Source organism: Anolis carolinensis, chromosome 2 (assembly GCF_035594765.1).
Source record: "Anolis carolinensis isolate JA03-04 chromosome 2, rAnoCar3.1.pri, whole genome shotgun sequence".
In the NCBI taxonomy this organism is placed as follows: Eukaryota; Metazoa; Chordata; class Lepidosauria; order Squamata; family Dactyloidae; genus Anolis; species Anolis carolinensis.
This window is the reverse complement of record NC_085842.1, coordinates 205,488,340-205,508,590: the sequence shown is the minus strand read 5'-3', so window position 1 is coordinate 205,508,590 and position 20,251 is coordinate 205,488,340. Positions and strand designations below refer to the sequence as shown.

The window sequence follows — 20,251 nt, the reverse complement described above, 5'->3', positions numbered from 1 at the left end:
CCACCTGCCCTCCCAGCGCCCCTGCCGGAAGTTAGATGCCCGATTCATTGGTCCCTACCCAGTGGTAGCTCAACTTAACCCCGTGACTTTCAAACTACAACTTCCGCATTCCATGCACGTCCATCCAGTGTTCCATCGTTCCCTCCTCCTTCCGGCGGAAGGGGTCCGTCCAGATGTGAGACGCCCGCCTCCGGCCCCGACTTTAGTGGACGGCGAGGAGGAATTCGAGGTCCAGGACATTTTGGATTCTCGCCTACATTGCCGCCGCCTTCAATATTTAATTGATTGGGTGGGTTACAGACCTGAAGAGCGCTCTTGGGAAGATGCTTCCACAGTGCATGCCCCTGACTTGGTCCGCCGCTTTCACCAGGTGTACCCTTCCAAGCCGCGTCCCCGCAGATCTCGAGGCGGGGCCTTGGAGGAGAGGGGCCTTGGGAGAAGGGATAGTGTGATGTCTCATGGGTCTCAGAGTTCTGATCCTAGAGCCATCATGGATAATGATGACGAAAACATGGGTTTTCTGCCGTCTTAGCAAGAGATGGATTTCTTCCAGATGCCTGTTGTTGACGAATCTACCCAGGACTTAATTAGAAGAGACCTTGAATCGGTTTCTCCCAGTGTTTCTCCCCCCTTTTCGAGAAAACATTCCTATGCGGCGAGTCGGAGCCAGAAAGAAATAACAAGGAGAAGTCTCCGATTAGCAGCCAAACAAGACTCTAATTAGCCAAGTTTCTCTTGGGAATTTGCAGGGAGGATTGCAGCCGCAGAAATATGTGTTTCGCTTCTCTTTCCCTTGGGAAAGGAAGCTTTGGACACCTGCTTTGCAGGAAGATTGAAGCTCTTAAAAGTTACCCACACAGGGAAATCCATGCGGAGTCAACTGATCAACTTCAGGAGTAACTTCGGCTCCTTTTCTAGTGTAGACTGCGTTAAGTCTACAACCCCAGTTTCCTTGCCTTTGCCGTGCCTAGCTTTGCCTTGTCAAGTTTTCAAGAACTATCTCGTCTTGTTTCCAGCCTTGGATTTTTGTCTCAAGTATCTAGTCTTGTCTCCAGTTCTTGCCTTTGGACTTACTTTGATCCTCAGAAAACATCGTTGGACGTTTCCCCACTCTACGGTTTGAAAGTAGAGTGTGTTTCGGTTATGGGATTACAACTTTGAACTCTAATATAATATAATGGACAAAATAATTCTGGACTATATTTGACCTTCTTTGAAAGGTCTATTCCTGGACTACATTTTCTACTTGTTTTTATTCTTCTATAATATTTCCTTAATAAAGATATTAAATTCTATTTGGCCTCTGTGTCTGGTTCTTAGCGCTCCGCTGCCTGGGCGTGACACCAGTCCACGCCAGAGCTCCCTGTCGGCTGTCACTGCCCTCAGTTCCTCCAAGGTCAAGCCAGTTACTTCAAGGATACCGTCCATCCATCTTGCCCTTGGTCAGCCTCTCTTCCTTTTTCCTTCCATTTTCCCCAACATCGTGATCTTTTCCAAGCTTTCCTGTCTCATCATGATGTGGCCAAAATACTTCATCTTTGCCTCTAATATCCTTCCCTCCAGTGAGCAGCCGGGCATTTTCCTCCAGCACCAAAGTTCAAAGGCATCTATCTTCCTTCGCTCATCCTTCCTTACGGTCCAGCTCTTGCATCCATAGGTTACTATGGGGAATATCATTGCTTTGACTATGCGGACCTTCGTTGCCAGTGTGATGTCTCTACTTTTCAGTATTTTATCGAGGTTGGCCATTGCTCTCCTCCAAAGAAGTAGACATCTTCTGATTTCCTGGCTGCAGTCTGCATCTGCAGTGATCTTCGCACCTATAAATATAAAGTCTGTCACTGCCTCCACGCTTTCTCCCTCTATTTGCCAGTTGTCAATCGGTCTGGTTGCCATGATCTTGGTTTTCTTGATGTTTAACTGCAGCCCGGCTTTTGCACTTTCTTCTTTCACCTTAGTGATAAGGCTCCTCAGCTCCTCCTCACTTTCAGTCATCAGAGTGGTATCATCTGCATACCTAAGGTTGTTAATGTTTCTTCCCGAAATTTTAACTCCAGCCTTGGATTCGTCAAGCCCCGCACGTCGCATGATGTATTCTGCGTACAAGTTGAATAGGTAGGGCGAAAGTATACAGCCCTGCCGTACTCCTTTCCCAATCTTGAACCAGTCTGTTGTTCCGTGATCTGTTCTTACTGTGGCTACTTGGTCTTTATACAGATTTCTCAGGAGACAGACAAGGTGACTTGGTATCCTCATACCACCAAGAACATGCCACAGTTTATTATGATCCACACAGTCGAAGGCTTTAGAATAGTCAATAAAGCAGAAGTAGATGTTTTTCTGAAACTCCCTGGCTTTCTCCATTATCCAGCGGATATTGGCAATTTGGTCTCTTGTTCCTCTGCCTTTTCTAAACCCAGCTTGGACATCTGGCAGCTCTCGCTCCATGTATTGCTGGAGTCTGCCTTACAGGATCTTGGCATGTGAAATAAGTGCCACTGTACGGAAGTTTGAACATTCTTTAGCATTTCCCTTTTTTTGGTATGGGGATGTAAATTGATTTTTTCCAATCTGATGGCCATGATGATCCGAGCCCACAAAGCAGATAATGTGGGACTTTACTCAGCTGTGTGAAAGGGGCCAGAGTTTGCAAAAAAAGAGGACTTCCTACTGAAAGAAGTCAGAGCTTGGGCAGGCGTCTCCCTTTAATTAAGGAAGGGACGATGCATCCACCCGGACAGGGGGCGTGGCTATCCCGAGGTGGGCGTGGCTTTACTGCCCTGAAACCTAGCTCCGCCCCCTTTCCGCGCTCAGCCGGCAGCCTACCTGCCGCCAATCTGGGACGGAGGCTGCACAACGGAGGGCGAACCTCCTTCCCGCTTGCTAGCAGGTCCAACGCTGGGGGCATCCCTGGGGCCAACCTCAAGGTAAGCGGCGCGACTTTTAGTAGCGTCTTCCCCGGCTGGGGGGCTTGCTTCCTTCTCGGATCCGCCAAAGCTTTCTTGGGTTGGAAGGGAGCCACCGGAGTTTTGTTTGCGCCTTCAGCTTTTGCACTTTCCGAGGTCGGATGCTCTCGATAGGGAGTTGGTGATGCTCCTCCAACTTTGGCAGGGAACGACCTTGTAATACCCCATCTCTAGCATTCAAGGGACGACAAACTGCATCGATTTCTCCAGTGGAGGATGCATTCCCATAGGATGCACCAAGGCCCTATCTACACTGCCATATGATCCAGTTTCTGGATCCAGATTCTCTGCTTTGAACAAGATTCTATGATTTAACGCTGCCGGATTGATATGGCAATGTAGGTGGGGCCCCGGGGTCCTTCCACACAGCCCTATATCCCAGAAGATCATGGCAGAAAATCCCACTATATCTGCTTTGAACTGGGTTATCTGAGTCCACACTCAATGTAGGATTTTCTGCTTTGACATTCTGGGATTATAGGGCTGTGGCCCCTTCCACACAGTTGAATAAAATCCCACATTATTTATTTATTTAATACATTTATATCCCGCCCTTCTCACCCCGAAGGGGACTCAGAGCAGCTTACAAATTAAATTTACATACAGTATTATATTATTAGCATAGCACAGTACTGGAAATAAATTACCATATTGTACTATATCTATATATTGTAATATTATTAATAATCTTTCATGTAATATATAATAAGAAAGGTTTTCCCCTGACGTTAAGTCCAGTCGTGACCAACTCTGGGGGCTGGGGCTCATCTCCATTTCTAAGCCGAAGAGCCGGCGTTGTCCATAAACATCTCCAGGTCATGTGGTCGGCATGACTGCATGGAGCGCCGTTACCTTCCCGCCGGAGCGGTACCTATTGATCTACTCACATTTGCATGTTTTCGAACTGCTAGGTTGACAGGAGTTGGGGCCAACAGCAGGCGCTCATTCCGCTCCCGGGATTTGAACCTGGCACCTTTTGGTCCGCAAGTTCAGCAGCTCAGCGCTTTAATGCACTCTGCCACCAGGGGCCCTTGTAATATATAATATACTAGCTGTGCCCAGCCATGCGTTGCTGTGGCAAAGTGGTGGTGGTATTGGTTAAAAAAAATTGTGTAATTTTTATTTGACTTTATTTGCATTTTTTTATTAATTTTATTGCAAGTTATATTTTTATTTATTATATTTTATTATTTTCTTGTATTATTTTTAGTTATTTTCTGTTATTATAGTATTTTATTGTATTAATTTTTTAGTGTTTTTTTATTATTTTTATTGGGTTGCTAGGAGACCATGTTGGAGGAGCTTAGCCTTTTAACTGGCAGCAATTGGATAAAAGCAATTATTCCTCTCTTTCTAATTAGGACTTTATTTTTCTTTTCTTTTTGTTGTATCAACCTAGAGGTGTGGATGATGGGTTGTGTTGTCAAATTTTGAGGTTGGAGGGCCTGTAGTTTTGTTGTTTTGTGGGTCGCCGTGATGCCATCACTCTTTTATATATATAGATAATTAATATTATTATATTGTATTACTGTATTAGTATTATATTGTATTACAAAATAATATTATTAATATTATGTGCATATACAATATATTATTATAAGTTATTGTAAATTATATTGTATATACAGTATGTATACATTTTCTGGTTTGAACTGGAATATATGGCAGTGTGTACCCAGATAACCCAGTCCAAAGCAGATAATGTGGGATTTTCTGCCTTGATATTCTAGGTTATATGGCTGAGTGGAAGGGCCTCAGATTTCCCGCTCTGGGTTCAAGGACTTAAAAACTGTCCTGACCCGGCCACTCCCTGCCCTAGGCCCCTTCCACACAGCTATATAAAATCCCACATTATCTGCTTTGAACTGGTTTATATGGCAGTGTGGACTCAGATAACCCAGGGCCCTTCCACACAGCCATATAACCCAGAATATCAAGGCAGGAAATCCCACAATATCTGCTTTGAACTGGGTTGCCTGAGTCCACAATGCCATATATTCCAGTTCAAAACAGATAATGTAGGATTTTATTCAGCTGTGTAGAAAGGGCACTAGTTCAAAGCATATATTGTGGATTATCTGCCTTGGTATTCTGGGTTATATGGCTGTGTAGAAGGGCCCCCAAACGCCACTCACACCTCAGTTTAATTCTGAGAGGTCTTCAGTGAGGCTTCTGTCATCACACTACACTTTAAACAGTAGGCATATAGAGTGTGCATCCACTTTAAATTGTCCTACAGAATTCTGGTGTTTGTAGTTTAAGAAGGGGTTCAGCCTTCTCAGCCAGAGAGAAACCCCCAGTGGCGCAATGGGTTAAACCCTTGTGTTGGCAGTACTGCTGACCAAAAGGTCAGCAGTTCAAATTTGGGGAGTGGGGTGAGCTCCTATCTGTCAGCTCCAGTTTCCCATGTGGAGACAGGAGAGAAGCCTCCCACAGGATGGTAAAACATCTGAGTGTCCCCTGGGCAACGTCCTTGCAGACAGCCAATTCTCTCACACCAGAAGCGCAGTTTCTCAAGTTGCTCCTGACATGAAAAAAAATCCAAAGAGAGGTTCTACACTACAAGCCCCAACATTCTGCAAAAGAATTTAAAGTGGGTGCACACACTCGCTAACACACTTTTCAAACTCTAAGTCCTGGGGCCGAATCTGGCCTTTCATGTCATTTTATGTGGTCGTCCAAGTGCTGGACTGCATCCCCGTATTCCTCATATTTCAACATCAGGAATAGAGTTGATGAGAGTTGGGATACATCAACATCTGGAAGGCTGCAGTTTGTTCTGCTGAGTCAGGATAATGAAGTTTGGATTGAGATACAAGGCGCGTGGAGATTGTGTCTGAGGTTAAAATGTCCTTGATTAATTTTTGACCAACCTCAGAGCCATAGATGCTGCTGGGTTGCAATTCCCATTATCCTCAGTGGTGCATAATCAAAAGTGGTGGGAGTTATCATTCAATAACATCTGGGATAAAAACTAAGGAGCTCTTACCACTATGTTGCTGTGAGTTTTCTGGGCTGTATGGCCATGTTCCTGAAGCATTCTCTCTTGACGTTTCACCCACATCTATGACAGGCATCCTCAGAGGTTGTGAGGTGTGTTGGAAACTAGGCAAGTGGGGTTTATATATCTGTGGAAGGTCCAGGGTGGGAGAAAGAATTCTTGTCTGTTGGAGGCAAGTGTGAATGTTGCAATCGGCCAGCTTGATTAGCATTGAATAGCCTTGCTACTTCAAAGCCTGCCTGGGGGCATCCTTTATTGGGAAGTGTTAGCTGGCCTTGATAGTTTCTTATCTGGGACATGAAAGCCTTGAACAACACATTTACCACTACCTAAAAAAATATAGTGGATCTCTATATCCATGGATTCTCTGTACATGGATTCATTGACCTTTTGATGAGCCCCTCAATGAAAATGTGTTTGACACCTCTGCTCTATAAACTAAAGTGTAGTGTAGTCCTGCAAAAGGGTGTGCAGAAAGAGAAATGAAACGCTGGTTCTACTTTCCTGGAGAGTGAACTCAATTCCACTTAAATGGAACTTTCCTCTGTGGCCCCTTCCACACAGCTATATAAAATCCACATTGAACTGGATTGTATGGCAGATAATCCAGTTCAAAGCAGATATCATTGATTATCTGCCTTGATATTCTGGGTTAGTGGAAGGGCCCTGGGCAAAGCTGCCTTGGGTTGTGCTGCTTATAACTCCCTTTTACTCCAATTCCCATTAATCAGGACTTGGGTATCACTTGTCATTCTGCACTTAAAAAACAACCTTGTCCTTGAAAATGCTAAGGGCAAGTTTGGTGTTTGTTTTCCAGTGGTGATTCCTCAAATTCTAGAGTTTTGTGAGCTTAAGGATAGACATTCAATCTAATGGATATACGCTTCTCAGGACCTCACTTGGATAATTATGGGAATCCAGTGGCCCTCCAGGTGGTGCTGGACTACAACTCCTATCAGCCCCAGGCAACATCCCTAATCAACTAGTTCTCTAGTTTCCTTGGCCTTCCAGATGTTGTTGGACTTCCTAGCCACCATAGTTAATGATGGAGAAGGAGGATGGGAGTTACTAAATAAGAGATGACTGTAGCTCACCCTTCCTGCAATTTTTTTTTGGAGAATATAGTTAAAAATAACCTGAGTTGTAGCTTGGTGAAACTCCCCAGGAATTCAGACGGGAATTTTCTCCAGCCATATCTGGATGTATCAGATTTGAACCCAAGAACTAAAATGCTCTGCCCAAGAACTGTACCTCCTCCCTTTGTGTGGCCCCAAACTATATAGAAATGGCATACTTTGTCATTATTGCATTTAAGACAGAGTTTGGACAGTCAGACAGATTTGCCAAGCAGAAGGGAGGAAAGCTGGCCCCAGCCATAAGTCTTTCCCTAACACTGCAATTAAAGGTGATCCCTCTTAAATAAAATATCTGGCCAAGGTGTCGTGATTTCTGGACTTACAGAAATAAGATCCCAGGTGCGGATCTGAAAGTACTTTAGCTGTGCCTGTCTGCCAGCTGGGAGCAAGGGCATAAAATATTTACAAGCTAATGATTTTAGTTTCACAAAGATATAGCGACCAGGCCCAGCTTGTTTTTGTTTTAAATCCAGTTGTTTAGTAAAAACAGGACTTAACATCTTTCCAATTCTTTAGCTATATGTTTGTGTGCTTACGAGGAATTGTATAAAAAGCACATATCTCCACAAGTGGAAATGTTCAGGGCTGGTCCTGCCATTGTGCAGAGAGGAGCCAGTTGGCTTAGGTAGCAAATTTGGGTTGTAATGAAAAGACATCAAATCCTTGTTTGTTTAATTTGTTATCACTGTATTCCACAGTGAGCAGATGAGGGGGGAAATGCTATTTGTGGAATTCACTGGTTCTGGTGCCAAAACAACGCCGAATGCATGGAAAACTATAGGTTAAATCCAATTCTCATCCTGATTAAAGTAACTACATTCATATAAATAGAAACGTATATAAGTAATGCTTTACAAGTCACATTTATTTCATTTATTTTATTAGGGTCTAGCATTGGATTTCACTTCATGTCTCTTGATCTAGGGCAGTGGATCTCAATCTGCAGGTCCCAGGTGTTTTGGCCTACAACTCCCAGAAATCCCAGCCAGTTTACCAGCTGTTCGGATTTCTGGGAGTTGAAGACCAAAACATCTGGGGACCCACAGGTTGAGAACCACTGATCTAGGGGGACAGAGGCATTAATAGCAAACCTGTCACCTTGGTATTGGGTTATCAAAATGTCTTAGGCAACTCAGAAAATTTTGCATTGGTTCTAGATTGCCGTTGCCAATGTGGATGGAAATTCCCCTTTGAAATTTCTCCATCCTTACGTTGCTTTGGCCCTGTCCTCATTTTTAAGAGCAGATTGACAATACAGATATTAAGCATATGAAATCTTTTCTAACATGGACTTGAAGATGGATGCAGGAATTCCCACCCTTGCATGAAATTATCTATGTATTATCCAGCTGTTGAAGGCATAGGAGCAAAGCTTTCCTAATAGATAAGGATCACTTTGCATCTCAGCCCCCTTTAAAATAAAATGATAATAAATAGCACAGCATCAGTGGAGCCTTGTCTTTGAAATCACAATGATGGCAACAACAAATGCTTCCTCTTTCATGCCAGATTTTACAGGGAAGGTTATGTTCTCATTTTCCAATCGGGAGGAATAGATCTGGCACTTGGAGCTCCCTTAATAATTGTGTTGATTGGCTAAATTGTTCTTGCAAAGCGAACGCCTCTAGAGATTTGAATTCTCTATATAATATGAACGGATGCATCAAAGGGTACCATTTTCCTTCTGCAAGAGAGCCATCCTTCCAGGTTTTTTGGCTGGATCCTAGGCAGGTTTAGTCAGCATTAAGCTCCACATAATGATGTCTGAGATATGGTCCTCTGGAGGCTTATTTCAAGTAACTGTGGCCAGGATTTTATATATGGTGAAGGAATGGGAATTATACAACCTTACATAGTTTGATAAATTGTGCCTCACAGCATTTCAAACCATTGGCCATATGGCTGGGGTTTATGTGAATTGTAGTTTGGCAACATCTGGACAGCCATCCATTTTCAAAATCTGCCCCACTTGCAGTTTCATTGGTTAACTGTAACAGCAAATGGCAACTTGTATGATAATATCACTTTGAAGGTTGTGAGATGATGAAGCCATCCTTAATTGGGTAGTGGTAGGAGGATGCTCTGGGTCCCAGAGCATCATTCTACCATGGCTCAGTTCTACATGTATTTAGCATAATGTCATTATGTCCTTTTCCTTTCAAGACCTTTTGTCCCTCTCAATGACACCTTACAACACCAACCTTTTCTACTGAGACAATTTACACATGCAGCAAGTGAGGACAAGACATAAAGGAATCCAGTAGCTCCTTTGAGACAAACTGGGTTATTTTGACATGCACCACTACTGAGCAGATCTGACATTTGGCTGCAAGGAAGTTGGTGGGGGTTTGTCCATGGAATGATGCCATGCTAGTGTTTTCAATTATGTGCCCTCCAAATGTCTTGGGCTATAGCTGCCTTCCCTGTGGTCAACAAGCCCTGCATGAAGTGAGAATTGTCTAGGACAGTGGCTCCCAACCTGTGGTCCATTGACCACAAGTGGTCTCCAAGAACTAAAATATGGTTTGCGGCCTCACAGTTACTACAACAAGAGTTGTCTCGCGAAACTCTCTTATAATGCCGAGGCAATGGGGATATCAGGAGGGGAGAGGCTGACTACCCACAAAAGGCACAACAAGTCTCCTGACTGCTGCTTCTCCTCCTTCTCCCTCCCCCTGAGTGGAGCCATTCCATGTGGCGCCTGGAAGCAGAGATGCCTTAGTGTCTTCGTTTTTAGGCCTGTTCCTGGGGTTATTTGGAGTGCTGATTCAGAAAATTGCATTGGATAGACCACATCAGCTCTAGATTATTAAATATGGGTTTCTGTGGGCGAGCAGGTGGCGACTACTGGATGGCATATGTTCTATCAGAAACTAGAGCAGATGTGCTCTATCCAATGCAATTTTCTGAATCAGCACCCTAAATAACCAAACCGAATCTAAAGTTGACCAAAAACTGATTCGTAAGCCCTTTAGTACTAATGTTGGAGAGTGGTCCCTGGTCAAATGGACCCTGGTCAAAAAAAAAGGTTGAGCGCCACTGGTCTAGGGTAACTGCTTAATGGATGGTTTGTTATAACCAGACATTGAACCATTACAACAGATTAGTCACTATTCTTTTTCCAGACACAGTTGGAAGAGCTGCTGATTAATTTTAAAGCTGGACATGGCTTTAAAACCTATACTTCTGGGACTCCTTCTTCCCTATCATCCTTAGAAGCAGCTCTTTCATTGTGTTCCATCTAGGATTTGTGTTGGAAATGAGAGAAGGAGGATGGAGGCTTTTTCAGAAAATGTCTCTACATTAGAATGCCTTCTTCCACGAAGGATAGTTTGCCTGTAACCTTGCTGTTTTTCACTGGGTGTTGAAGAATGTTTTATTTCAGCAATCTTTTTGTGGCTTTTGGATCTGGCAAACTGTATTTTTTATCTTTTTGCTTGCAATGGTTGTTCCTGTCTCCTGGGCTGGTGTTTTTAGATTGCATTTATAGAACTGTAATTTAGAAATGATGTAGGCTACCTTATCTAGTACTTTTGTACTAGATCATTTCCAAATTCCAAACCTTTGTACTAGAGAGCTGTAATTATAAATGTGTAAATAAACAACATGAGATCACAAGGAGTGAATGGGATTCCTCAAGAAACAGTTGACATCAGTTCCATTTTGGGGGAATTAAATGTTGCAATGTAGAAACTCCATGCTTCGTTCTTCAAAGATAAATTAAAAAGAATATCAATTCATGTTTTTACTCAATATCTTCCTTAAGATCTGAGAGTCAGTTTCATCCTACCATTTTTCCTGTGGTGTTTATGCACACACACACACAAACATACATATACATACATGTGCACACCCATATGTGCCAATGGAGGATCAATTGATTTTCTTTAAGTGTTCTGTTGTTCAAGTTTTTGTGTAGGGTGGGAACATAAAAAAGAGGACAGGATCCCTGTAGTGCTAACATTGAGGAAGAGCATATATCATCAAGTGCACCTTGCATGGTAAGGTACATCTGCTGTCATACAGGCTAGTATAAATGAGCTCTCCAAGGTACTGAACCCTAACCTCAGACTCACTTCAGCACCATTGAGAGCTCCTTTAAAGTTCCCACCAAACCTGATAGCACCTTAATAATAATACACTTTATTTATATTCTGCCCTTCTCCCCGAAGGGACTCAGAGCAGATTACAGTATATAAACAGATACAGGCAAACATTCAATGCTTTGTTACAATACAATGAGACACACATACACAGACAAAGGCTTCTCCTTTAATTTCCAGCTTCTGGAGGTGGTGCTCATTTCTGGCTCTTGGGGGAGGTGCTCTTATCCATTTCCATGCTGAGGAGCCTACGTTGTCACCTCCTGGTCATGTGGCCAGCATGACTGCTTGGAGCGTCTTTTGCCTTTTCCCGCCGAAGCAATACTTATTGATCTATTCACATTTGCATGTTGCTAGGTTGGCAGGAGCTAGCGCTGACAGTGGGAACTCACCCCATTTTGCGAATTCGACCTGCCAACCTTCAGGTCAGCAGTTCAGCAGCACAATAGTTTAATATTTCCTGAATACTCTGTGACAGAAGTTTCACACTGTCTTCTGTAGTTCCTTGGTGAGAAGTTAAGGAGCAGTGGACATACTTTTGTGGTACACAGTTTGTTCATCAAATCCATCATCCTCTGCCATGTGCAGCCATGGAAGTGTTGGTATCAAGCAGAACTTAGGGTACTGTATCACTACTAACATTCGAGGTGTAACACATTATATTTGAGAGTTGTTGTATGCATAGCTATTTCTGATTTATGGCAGCCTTAAGGCTAATCTATCATGAGATTTTCTTAAAGATTTATTCAGAGAGGTTTTTCCTATGCCTTCCTCTGAGGTTGAAAGTATGTGACTTGCCCAAGGTCACTCAGTAGGTTGCCATGGCCAAGCAGGGATCTAAATTCAGGTCTACAGAGTCTAAGAGTCCTTCCACACAATCATATAACCCAGAATATCAAGGCAGAAAATCCCACAATAGCTGCCTTGAACTGGGTTATCTGAGTCCACACTGCCATATATTCCAGTTCAAAGTAGAAAATGTGGGATTTTATTCTGCTGTGTGGAAGGGGGCTTAATCCAACATCCAGGCTAATAAATCCCACTGGATGTCTATATTTGGGAGTATTATAGGCACAACAGCATTGTTTTTAAATGCTGTTTGTAATAATTATAATACCATAACAACTGATAATATTCATACTGTTGTCGAAGGCTTTCATGGCCAGGATCACAGGGTTGTTGTATGTTTTCCGGGCTATATGGCCATGTTCCAGAAGTATTCTTTCCTGACGTTCACACTGGCCTCCAACTGACAAAGAGTTCTTCTCTCACCCTGGACTTTCCACAGATATATATAAACCTCCTTGCTTAGTTTCTCCATACCTCACAGCCTCTGAGGATGCCTGCCATAGATGTGGGCGAAACGTCAGGAGAGAATACTTCTGGAACATGGCCATACAGCCCGGAAAACCTACAACAACCCAACATTCATACTGTTTTAGTCTGATGAATAACATCTCTTCTTACTCCCAGCACATTGCTTTGTGGGAGTCATTTTCCAAGGATGATGCGACCCTGTAAACTACTGCATTCTATAGACATCACAAAGTACCCTCCTGTCTTTTCTCATGCTTATTCTTGCACCTGGAGTGCTTTTCTAAATGGGTAATAAATAAGCAGATGTTTATATCCAAAAGCATTGATCTAACTTTGGCTGTGTGGGTTTTTGTTTTCCAGCATAGCTAAGCAAGGTTTTTGCGGAGTGATTTAGACAAAAGAGAGCCAAGGTCACTAGCATTTTTTTTTCTAGCGTTGAGATTAGCTAAATGCTTCTTTGTGGTTTACCTCTGTTTTGGCATGGATTTTCAGAGTAAATGTAAGTTCCTGTATCTACCACAATAGGTTCATGATCTTGGAGAAATCTGGAGCTATTTTCAGTACAATCCCCCCACTAAAAGTGCATTCTTTATTCTACTGGTGAATTGATTAAGCTTTACATGACTAAGCAATGAGGACTAATTTTAATCAGATCATGGGTCTCCCATTTTCTGAGCAACACCACTGAGGGGTGTCAGCTCTCTTCCAGCTGAACAAAGAGGTAATGATATGATGGGGCCACCTATAGATAGATGTTACAAGAAACAATTGCCCAGAGTGAGTGACCAGCTTGTGAAAAGTCTGAAATGTTTGAGATGCTTCCAAGATAAGAGGTCATAAACAGGGTGCTTCAAGAAGGAATTGATGGAGAAATACAGGCTTCCAACTTCCTGTCTCACCATCCACAGAGAAGCTTGCCCATAATCTGGACAAAGGATCCTGACTCCCATGATTATTCAGAGACTCAGAACACAATCCATATCATGAACAGATCAGGAATCTTTAGCTATTTGCATCAGAACTTACGTTTTGTTTCTAACCTTGGTGGAATAAGTTTGTAACTACTATTAAGTTATGCCTGAGGGATCGTGCAATATAAGATAGCTTGCTTAGATTAAAACTATTCTTTCCCAGTCTCTTTACACATGTGTTGCTCAGTCTTGGATAGGATTCTCATTTCCCATGGGAAACACAAGGACTGTTTCTGCAAAGTCGGAGGTGGGAGAAAGGCAAGTAAAATCTCTCTATGGTTACCCATTAAGTCACTGAATCTTGGGGTGAAGAACATTAGTGTCAGCTGAATGTTAGGCCCCTCTCTCCTATTACTGAGCAGGAGACAGGTGGAGCTCTACATTCAAATGGATAAATTTTTTGTTTGTTCCTGGCAAATAGACAATGGGGAAAGTACTAACATCTACCTTTCCTTTCATTGATGAATAATACTGGGGTTGGACTTGTTATATTTCAAATTCTCTCACTTACTTCTTTCACTTCACTCCTGGAGAGTCTATATTGTGGTTTTGCTCATAGATTTACCTAAATTTAATTTGGCTAAAAGCCAGGTAATCCATCATTTCAGAGCCTTCGGTGTTATTAAAAAGTGAGAATCAATTCAGACTTGATAGTGAAACCCTGTACACATTTACGTGCCAAGATATACAGGCAGTTCTGTGTGCCGTTGCCTGCTCCTGCATGCTTATAGAAGCCTGACATACAAGTAAAGACTTCCCTAACCTGGAGATAAGTTTTGGCATATTAATTTCTGGCGTGTTTAGACTGCCATTAAAGGCGCAGGAGTGACATTGACAATAAAGTGGCACCCCATGTCTCCAGCTGCTGAATTTCCTCTTTCGTGAGTACACTGCCTAGTATCAGATCTGATAGACTTAATGCACTATAATTATGCCTTATGTAATTTCCTCCCACTTGCTCTGTTTTCTTCCTGCCTGGATGCCAGATTGCTTGTAGCTGTCTGCTCTATTCCTTTGCAGAAAGATGAGGGACAGAAAGATGAAGCATTTGATAAGCATGTCCTACTGGCCAATGACTTCTGCAAAGAATGTAATTACTCCAAAGCTTTGCAATTGTGTCGGATAGTTTCACCGGGAAGCTGCTATTGGATTTTCCAGGAGAAACTAAAGCCAGTCTTAGATTTTGTAGTCCAAAATTGGTACCTGCAGGGATTTTGTTTTTCATTTCAAACCCCATCATCTCAGAGTGCTCAGAGATGTCATCCAAAACATCTGGAGGGCATCAGGTTGAAGAGTACTGCTGTAATTATATCTCTGGGTTGTGCAAGTAATTAAAGGTTTATGAGGAAGTATGCTAACAGGAGGCACAGGTTCAAGGAGAAGAACTAGATTTTACCTAAAATAACACTATGTAACAAAATTTGAAAAACTTTCTGTTCCTGGTTTGAAAGTGTTATTTCCTGTTTAATTGTGCAGTATTTACTTTGAAAGTCATTGTTATACTCCAGGAACTTCATTACTGTGGCCACCACAAACAATATTGAATTGGTTGAAACTCTATGAGATATTCATTGAAAAATTATTGCAAAATGTGCTGCGGGATGTCCCATAAAACGCAATTTTTTGCAGTTTAATAAACCTTTTCCATGTTTTTATAATAGAACCAAATCGGAAATGACATTTATAACCCAGGAACAAAAACTGTGTTACATAGTGTAATCGATGCTATGGAACTCAAGAGAGTGTCAAGGACTGGTGACCTTAAATTGAAGGGCTGGCTACAGATGGCATGTTACATTATTTATGCTTTGCAAAAGAGAAAAGATATCATTTTAGAACTGGACATTTTAACTGATGCAAAATAAAACATATTACAGTAACCCCTCCTCTTTGGCAAGGGATAATAGTGCAGGACTCACTCAAAAGAGGAAAAACTGCATTAAAAAACATTTTTAAACCTGAGGGCACCTCAGTGTGCTCCAGCACTTCCATTGGAAGTTTACCGCAAAATGGTGCTAGCAAACTTTGAAATTCCTAAAGAGGACATATAAAGACAGAACACATAAATCAAATTGACAATTAATCAAATCTATAAAAATGAAACCTACATGACTGGAGTGTACAGCCATGGAGACTTGTTTTTATTTATTTATTTATTTACATAATTTTACCCCACCTTTCTCCCTGGGGGGACTCAATCAGGACTTGTTAAACATTTTGCACTTGGAACCAGACTCCACTGAGAGATGTTTACATGGTGCCAGGTATATAAGTATATAAAATAGGTATAAAATCAAACATTGACCGATAACACTATGTAACCACATTTGAAAAATGTTCTGTTCCTTGTTTGAAAGTGTCATCTCCCGTTTAATTGTGTGGTACTTACTTTGAAAGTAGTTGTTATACTCCAGAAACTTCATTTTTGTGGCTGCCACAAAATATGTTAAAGAGGTTGAGACTCTATGAGATATTAATAGAAAAACTATAGCAAAATGTGCTGCAGGATGTCTCGTAAAAATAAAGTTTTTGTAGTGTAATAGACTTTTTTCATGTTTTTATGATAGAACCAATTAGGAAATGACATTTATGACCCAGAAACAAAAAATGGTGTTACATAGTGTAATAAATTGGTGTTTGCAAGGCTTGCTAAACAGTCTGATTTTCCTTTTTATGAAGTACAGCTGAAGCATTTTCTACATGTTTTTGCTAACAGGTGTGTGTAAACAGATGGCATTCAAAATCCTTTTATTGCTGCTAAATTTTTCATGACCCCAACATTGAGCAAAGGGGACCCCATCTGGGGTTGGGACCCACAGTATAAGAAGCAGTGATCTGGACTGAGGTGCTGCACCTGCCTAAAAATGGCATGCATGCATGGTATGCATGCACACAACAACAGCTTTAATTTTCAAACTACGTGCTTGCCAACAGTCTCTGAGAAAAATTATCAGAGTGGAAAACAAAAGGAAGGACACAGTATGTTATCCACCAACAGTCTCCTAAACAGATGTTTGAGTACACTTTTCATTGTACGTGACCTGATAGTTGTTCTTATGTTGTACTTTTATTTTTGTTTTTAAAAGTAAAGAGTTGAATGAAAACAGAAAACTGATGTTGTGAATCTAAGTGGGGATACAGGTTTTTCCTCCTTCAATACAGTTGACGTACTTTGTGGTTTGTTGGACTACAGCTCTGAAGAGCAGGATGAAATCCCTGCTCAAATATGGAAACCCATTGAGTAATCTGGACAAGTTACACTTTCTCTGCCTCAGAGGAAGACAAAGACAAATACATCACAAATCCTGCCAAGAAAGCTCTATTATAGGATGAGCGTAGGATCGCCGTAAGTCAGAAATGCTGTAAGACACACACTGCAACCTGTGTATGTTCAAGTCGCTTGTGGATTTGTGTTCGCCCCATGAATTCTATAAGGTGTTCTTAGGCAAGAAATACTCAGAGGTGATTTTGTCAGTTCCCTTGTTTTAAAATCTACCTAATGGTACATGGTATGCATTGGTGATCTCCCATCCAAGTATCAACCAGTGCTAACCTTGCTTGGCTTCCATAATCTGACAGAGTATTCTGTTTAGGTACATTTTTCAGGCATGCTCTTTGGCCCTACATCTTGGACTTAGACAAAAACACACATGCATTTTCAAGCGTTTAATGGTCACTTGGGAATTTTTCCATTTCTCTTAATGTGTATCACTACCAATCTCAAGTGATGTTACCTCCCCGTTTATATCTCCTCTCTCTCTTTCTCTCTCTGCCTCGAAGTGTGTTAGAACTCCTTCCCTGGAAGTTTTTAAACAGAGGCTGGATGGCCATCTGTCAGGGGTGCTTTGATTGTGCTTTTCCTGCATGGCAGGGGATTGAATTAGATGGCCCATATGGTCTCTTCAAACTATTGTTTTTATTTACTGTTTTTATATGTATTTATATACCACTTTTCTCACCCGGGGCGGGGGGGGGGGGGATTCAAAACAGTTTACAACGTAATAAAGGCAAAATTCAAAGTCTAACATACATATAAAACCGAATCATAAAATCTAAACAAGAAACATATAGCTATGCATTAAAATCAATAAGACAATTAAACATAAGATAAAAAAGCATTTAGACCTGAGGACATAGAATTGAAACCACTTAATATAAACATTAAAATCACATACCAGTAATCCAAAATCGTAGATTGAGGCCATTCCAATTGTCGATTGCACATATTCCATATTTATTTCTTGTTCTGCATTACTTTACTGGGCAAAGGCTTGGCCACCAGTAAAGAATAAGTATATTATTCTATGATTCTATGACTCAGTCTCTCTCTCGCTCTCTCGCTCTCTCGCTCTCTCTCTCTCTCTCACTCACACACACACACACACACATATTGCTAGTGTAGAAGATGTCCTCTTTCTTATCATACATGGTGCCCTGTATAACTTTGACAATAGACTGAGAGAGATGTACTGTGCTTCCTGTAAGCAACCAAAAAGAGGTTGAAAATATGCAAAAAGGCCATTGCCAAATACATCCAATCTATGAGAGATATAGATCTAAAAAAAGGATTTCAGATAGAACACAGCTGCACACAAAGTTGTTGTTTTGTGTCTTCAAGTCATTTCTGATTTATGACTACCTTATCATGGGGTTTTCTGAAGCAAAGACTTGTCCAAGGGCCACTCCATGGGCTTCTACAGTAGGGATTCCTGATGTCCTGAGTTGATAGTCCACCTTCAACCACTACTTCATACTGGCTCTCCCACTTGTAGAACTACAAACTACAGGAAACCTAACCTTACAATGAGTATCGATCTTAAGGTTTGCTCTCCAAAAAGTATCATCAAGGAAGAACAGATAAAATACTGGGGGACTGCAACTGCTTGTTTTCCCCAAGTGGAGTCACAGAGGATTCACGGGGACTGCTCCTGTCAAATAGAGACAATTGGAGGAGTTCAGAGAGACATTTCTGCCATGCAAAATTTTCCATCTCATTTTTAAAAATTGATATAAGTGCTTTTAAAATCTGCTTCTGCTTTTGGTATGAACACTGCCAGTAACAGACTCAGAATTACTTTAATTTAACCCACGCAACCCTCTTACTTAGCATCATGCTCCAAAACATTAAGAGGAAAAAGATGGATTACCTGCAGAATGGTTTTTGACTGAGAGTGGTAGGGGCCAAACTAGAATAAACTCATGGGATTAGTGTAATTTACATCATTATTGACTTACCAAGTTTCCATTAATTTAGCGAGCCTACTTCAGCTGGGTCTAACATTTTAGGCCTCTATCAAGGACCGTCCTTAGTTTTCCTTAATATCGTGTAGGATTGCATTCCAGCTTCAGATGCCTTTTGGGAACAGAGACAGGTTTAGAGGTATGCAACCTGGGCCTCTTTCTTGGCAAGTTATAGGAAGCCAAGACCTAAACACTTCTATTTGATTCAACAATAATAGGTTGATTGCATGAATTGAACTTAAATACCGACTTTCCAAGTCTCCAGAAATTCAGTGGGATTTATTTTGGTCCCGTCTCAAGCATGGCTGGTGGGAGTGTGAGAGGGGATCTTTTTCATGATGGTCCCCCAACTTTGAAATTCTCTCCCTAAAGAAATAAAAATGCCCCCCTCTTTATTTTTAAAAACTGCTAAAAACGCGTCTGTGTTCCCTAGCATATAGAGAGGAGGAGGGTTAGAATGTCAGGTGTAAGTACTTCTGATTGAAAAAGGCATCTTACTTTAGCTTTAATAATTTTTAATCTTTAATAATTTTAACAGCTTTATATGTATTTTTAGTCTTGACTAGACTTAGGTTTATGTTTAATGTTAGATATGTTGTGGTTGTCCAATTATATTATTATTATTATTATTATTTATAATTATATTATTATTTAATTTTATTTATGTTACTTTGTTATAGTTATGAATTTACTTTTGGGATTAGGCGGGGCTGTTTATTTTGTCTTTGGTATTGAATGTTTGCCATTTTTTGTTGGAAGCTGCCCTGAGTCCCTTTGGGAAGATAGAGCAAAATATAACTAAAGTTATGATTATGACTATGATTATGATTATTATACCCCGCTTTTTCTCTCCACAAAGAAAACTCAAAGCTGAAGTTGGCCATAGAATTGTGCTGGAGGACTTGGAAATTCCTGAGAAGGTTTTCTCTCAAGTAAAAAAAAGTTCTTTTTAAAAAATTATTGACCAACAGCCAAGAAACACAATTAAAATAGGTATTCACTTTCTCAGAGGTCCTGTGTCCCTAACACCAGCAAATATGGAGTGCTGACAGTATTTACGTAATGATCTTCCTTTCCTCCGTTCATTCATTGTGACATCAGAACTCACCCTCCACTCTGCTCTGCCTCTACTTTCAGCCATGGGCAAATTTTGGCCCTCCAGGTATTTTGGACTTCAACTTCCACAATTCCTAATAGATGGTACCCCCATCCCATTTTCCTAAGTAGGTGAGAAGACATGATTTCATTTAGGTTGATATAGGAACAATCATTTAGTTTAATTTCGAAATAGAAAAATACCTTGTGTGCATGTTTAAATGGCAAGCAGTGAGCAACTACGGATGATACTTAATGCATAACACTTAATTACACCAACAAGGACCATGCTTAGATTTCAGGTTTCTACCCCAGAAACCTCAGGGCCTGGGACAATCCCAAACTGGTACCCAATTAGTCCTGGATGGGCGTACTGTCCTTTATGTCTATAATAATAAGGACTTATTATCTCTAGGGTTTT

At 41.3% G+C, this 20,251-nt stretch overlaps 1 protein-coding gene across 2 annotated transcripts in view; it reads left to right on the top strand.

The window, feature by feature from the left end:
• The first annotated feature begins 2,825 nt into the window (after nucleotides 1–2,825).
• frmpd1 (FERM and PDZ domain containing 1) overlaps nucleotides 2,826–20,251 on the top strand; it is a 95,349-nt gene continuing 77,923 nt past the window's right edge. The window contains exon 1 of one of the 2 annotated variants that reach the window (XM_008114621.2): nucleotides 2,826–2,927. The gene's annotated coding sequence lies outside the window, so the exon portion shown is untranslated. The remainder of the gene's footprint in view (nucleotides 2,928–20,251) is intronic. The other variant, XM_062971576.1, reaches the window with a different exon arrangement.